General features: G+C 53.4%; 1 non-coding gene across 1 annotated transcript in view; it reads left to right on the top strand.

Moving 5' to 3' along the window:
* The first annotated feature begins 4,119 nt into the window (after positions 1–4,119).
* Positions 4,120–5,000, top strand: part of LOC124774485 — a 1,909-nt gene continuing 1,028 nt past the window's right edge. Inside the window, exon 1 of the ribosomal RNA XR_007015314.1 lies at positions 4,120–5,000. This exon is cut by the window's right edge and continues 1,028 nt beyond it. This is a non-coding gene — a ribosomal RNA (small subunit ribosomal RNA).

Raw genomic sequence — 5,000 nt, 5'->3', positions numbered from 1 at the left:
CGCCACCCACAAAGCCTGCAGCCTCTGTCGACCATAGCACCCAATCTCCAGTGGCTCTGCCGCACGAAGCCGTGGACCGGCAATGACTCCACCCGCACCCGTTCGTGCACCACCCCAACCGCCACACGCGCACCTCCAGCGGATGAACGGCGGAAGTTTCCCGCACTCGTAAAGTGCAATCCACCCCTATAACTTGCGTTTCATGAAGAGTTATTTCCAATATGCGACATTCCCGCTGTCCCTATACATGAGCCGCGACCTGTACCACTTACGAGCGAGAGACGCGATCGCGTTGCTCACTGTACGGCGTCCGATACCGAGCCATCAGCATGTCGGTCCCCATGCGCGTTGCACTCGCACTCGCAGTCGCAAAAACGTGGGGCAAATATATTACGCGGAAGAGCTATAACAGACCGAGCCCCACTGCATGGGGGGAGTCTTTGTCACTAATGTACACAGATGGAACATTTTGGACTGGAACCAGATTACCCGTACACACGGCGCTGATTAGTAATCAATGCAGAGCCATCAAACTACAGCAAATATACACAACTGTCCGTATACATGCTGAAAGAGTCTGCCCACAATGGGAACCACACGTCAGCCAGACACTCTGATCACGCACCACTCTCTGCTTCTAACAGGCGCACATACAATATGTAAGCACCAGCATGGAACAACATCCAGTGCATCTTCTCCGCCACATTACACAATCCACACTATCACAACCAGACCAGGAGGTCCATGCGGAAAATACAATATCCCAGCCTTTCGACATCCACCATTGCGCAGACCAGGCACCAACACCCACACATGTCCTATACAACGGTGCACCCAACATCACAATAGTACCTCCTGTCACAGCGCACAAACAATGACATGAGTCAAAGACACAGGTCTCACACAAGCATAGAATTGGAGCGCCGCCTCTAATAAGCCAAAGGTGCATCCTGACGTGACAAATCTGATCATGTCACAAGCATTCACTTACTATAATCACTATCAACGAACCTGCCGCCCCCGCCCCCCCCCCCCTACACCTTTCCTTACAACAACGTGTAACCTAACCTAACCTAACCTAACCTATGTTGTACCTTAACCTAACCTATGTTGTACCTTAACCTAACCTATGTTGTACCTTAACCTAACCTATGTTGTACCTTAACCTAACCTATGTTGTACCTTAACCTAACCTATGTTGTACCTTAACCTAACCTATGTTGTACCTTAACCTAACCTATGTTGTACCTTAACCTAACCTATGTTGTACCTTAACCTAACCTATGTTGTACCTTAACCTAACCTATGTTGTACCTTAACCTAACCCATGTTGTACCTTAACCTAACCCATGTTGTACCTTAACCTAACCCATGTTGTACCTTAACCTAACCCATGTTGTACCTTAACCTAACCCATGTTGTACCTTAACCTAACCCATGTTGTACCTTAACCTAACCCATGTTGTACCTTAACCTAACCCATGTTGTACCTTAACCTAACCCATGTTGTACCTTAACCTAACCCATGTTGTACCTTAACCTAACCCATGTTGTGCCTTAACCTAACCCATGTTGTGCCTTAACCTAACCCATGTTGTGCCTTAACCTAACCCATGTTGTGCCTTAACCTAACCCATGTTGTGCCTTAACCTAACCCATGTTGTGCCTTAACCTAACCCATGTTGTGCCTTAACCTAACCCATGTTGTGCCTTAACCTAACCCATGTTGTGCCTTAACCTAACCCACGTTGTGCCTTAACCTAACCCACGTTGTGCCTTAACCTAACCCATGTTGTGCCTTAACCTAACCCATGTTGTGCCTTAACCTAACCCATGTTGTGCCTTAACCTAACCCATGTTGTGCCTTAACCTAACCCATGTTGTGCCTTAACCTAACCCATGTTGTGCCTTAACCTAACCCATGTTGTGCCTTAACCTAACCCATGTTGTGCCTTAACCTAACCCACGTTGTGCCTTAACCTAACCCACGTTGTGCCTTAACCTAACCCACGTTGTGCCTTAACCTAACCCATGTTGTGCCTTAACCTAACCCATGTTGTGCCTTAACCTAACCCATGTTGTGCCTTAACCTAACCCACGTTGTGCCTTAACCTAACCCACGTTGTGCCTTAACCTAACCCACGTTGTGCCTTAACCTAACCCACGTTGTGCCTTAACCTAACCCACGTTGTGCCTTAACCTAACCCACGTTGTGCCTTAACCTAACCCACGTTGTGCCTTAACCTAACCCACGTTGTCCCCTAAAGTAACCCACGTTGTCCCCTAACGTAACCCACGTTGTCCCCTAACGTAACCCATGTTGTCGCCTAAACCTGCTCTGTAATTGTTATACGACTCGTTCAATTAGTGTAGTGTTGCCCACCCGCAACCCTCGCAATATAGTTCGCTACTCGCACTGCCCGCTCCCCTGTGTATCGCTTCATGTTAAACACCTTGCAAGTCTTGCTGACTTTCCACATGCTCCTGCTGTACACTGTAATGTGGATGGCAGCAGGACGTACATGCCGCCCCTCCCCACGTCCCCACCTTGCCCCCCTGCCTTCGCAAGCTGGTTGGTGAGAAGTTTGCATGTTCAATGCCCTTCGCATGCGACGTACTCAGGCTACGTTGTGGTGCGGCCTGTGTCAACCGTCCGCTAATGTCGTACGCGTAAACCACAATCTGTACTGCACATTCGTCCTTATGTACCGAATGATACATCGTGGCACATGTGTGACCGTACAACGACTGCGCCCAAAAACGGCGGACCATACAGTGCAAATATTGTGCACGCAGCTACGTGTCGTCTCCCTATGAGAGCTGGATTGCAGTGTGGTACGCCATAGAGACGTGTGGGAGGAACGGACGCCGTGGATGGCGATCAGCATGAGCTGTCTGTTGATGTATTCGGACCTAGTCGTCTCTCCTCACACACCGTGATGGCATGGTGCACCGCGTTCCATATCTGCGACATGCTACAGAGGCCGGTTGACAGTCGTTCGAGCAATGGACATCGCATACGTACGGGGGCCACCTTCCACGTATTGTCTAGGCGTGCACATTTTGTTGCGTGTATGTGGGCAGACGTAGTGTGGCGTGACACCTGACACAGGCATGCAATAATCGTTGAAGTTGCAAATGGCGATGGACGCCTGCGTTTTCTGGTGAAGTTACGCAAATGAACAAATGGTAACCTGTTGTGGTGCGGTTGTTCTCGCTAGGGGTGAATCGGTGATGGCGACGATAGGTTGAGGTACGAACCGGTTGTTCCAGCGATACCCACCATGCCGACGAAACTGAACGGCATCTGGGTGTGAAGCGATACGCGGCGGTGGCTGGGTGGGACCGTCCCCGGCCGGTGAGGGGGCGCCTCCCGGCGTGCTGGCCGCGCGGTGCGTGGGCGCACGCGCTACAGCCGGCTGGTGGGGGCGGCCAGTGGCAGGCGCGCCGGCCGACGGACGCGGCAGGCGTCGCAGCTGCGCGCCGGCGCACCCTGCGCGCGGCGCCGTGCGGCCAAAGTAGGTCCTCGCGGGCCCGGTGCGAAGCGCGGTGGACATCTTCAGTGTGCTGGTCCGATTGAGGACTGTGTGCGTTGAGGATGCGCCGCCGCCCGGCGCTCGGCGCCGCGACGCCGTCTGCTGCTCGGTCGCCCCAGCGGTTCTCGCTGGTGGTTTGTATCGCAGCTGTGCGGATGTGTTGGCGCGTGCGCTGTGCTGGGAGAGTTCGCTTCGGCACCCAAGTGGGGCTTTTGTCCTTCTGTGGCGCTGGCGTTGGAGCTGCCGGTCACCGTAGGTGGCGCGTGTTGTCTCCCGCCGGCAATGCCACGACAGCACGCTCCCGGGCCTCTGTCGGCAGCGGCAAGCTCAGTTGGGAGCACGGGTGGTCGCACCGAAAGCGTCTACTCGCCTAACTCCGGGCGATTGCGCCTCTCTCGAACCCGACCAAGTACTTGGGACGGCGCTGCGCGCCTCCGGGACCTGAGAGGGTTTCGAGGTGTATTGTGCAGGGGAGCTCAGCCTCCTCCTGTTTGCAGAATGATTGAGCGGACGCTTGCGTGTTCGCGCGGGCCCCCGGGACACACTCCCGGGCGGCCGGCTGCTCAGCTCTAGTTGACGCAGCTCCCTGGTTGATCCTGCCAGTAGTCATATGCTTGTCTCAAAGATTAAGCCATGCATGTCTCAGTACAAGCCGCATTAAGGTGAAACCGCGAATGGCTCATTAAATCAGTTATGGTTCCTTAGATCGTACCCACGTTACTTGGATAACTGTGGTAATTCTAGAGCTAATACATGCAAACAGAGTCCCGACCAGAGATGGAAGGGACGCTTTTATTAGATCAAAACCAATCGGTCGGCTCGTCCGGTCCGTTTGCCTTGGTGACTCTGAATAACTTTGGGCTGATCGCACGGTCCTCGTACCGGCGACGCATCTTTCAAATGTCTGCCTTATCAACTGTCGATGGTAGGTTCTGCGCCTACCATGGTTGTAACGGGTAACGGGGAATCAGGGTTCGATTCCGGAGAGGGAGCCTGAGAAACGGCTACCACATCCAAGGAAGGCAGCAGGCGCGCAAATTACCCACTCCCGGCACGGGGAGGTAGTGACGAAAAATAACGATACGGGACTCATCCGAGGCCCCGTAATCGGAATGAGTACACTTTAAATCCTTTAACGAGTATCTATTGGAGGGCAAGTCTGGTGCCAGCAGCCGCGGTAATTCCAGCTCCAATAGCGTATATTAAAGTTGTTGCGGTTAAAAAGCTCGTAGTTGGATTTGTGTCCCACGCTGTTGGTTCACCGCCCGTCGGTGTTTAACTGGCATGTATCGTGGGACGTCCTGCCGGTGGGGCGAGCCGAAGGCGTGCGACCGCCTCGTGCGTGCTCGTGCGTCCCGAGGCGGACCCCGTTGAAATCCTACCAGGGTGCTCTTTATTGAGTGTCTCGGTGGGCCGGCACGTTTACTTTGAACAAATTAGAGTGCTTAAAGCAGGCAAGCCCGC

The sequence above is a fragment of the Schistocerca piceifrons genome, unplaced genomic scaffold (assembly GCF_021461385.2).
Source record: "Schistocerca piceifrons isolate TAMUIC-IGC-003096 unplaced genomic scaffold, iqSchPice1.1 HiC_scaffold_963, whole genome shotgun sequence".
NCBI lineage: Eukaryota > Metazoa > Arthropoda > Insecta > Orthoptera > Acrididae > Schistocerca > Schistocerca piceifrons.
Note: the sequence above shows the minus strand (reverse complement) of the source record. Positions and strands in the feature narration are given on the sequence as shown.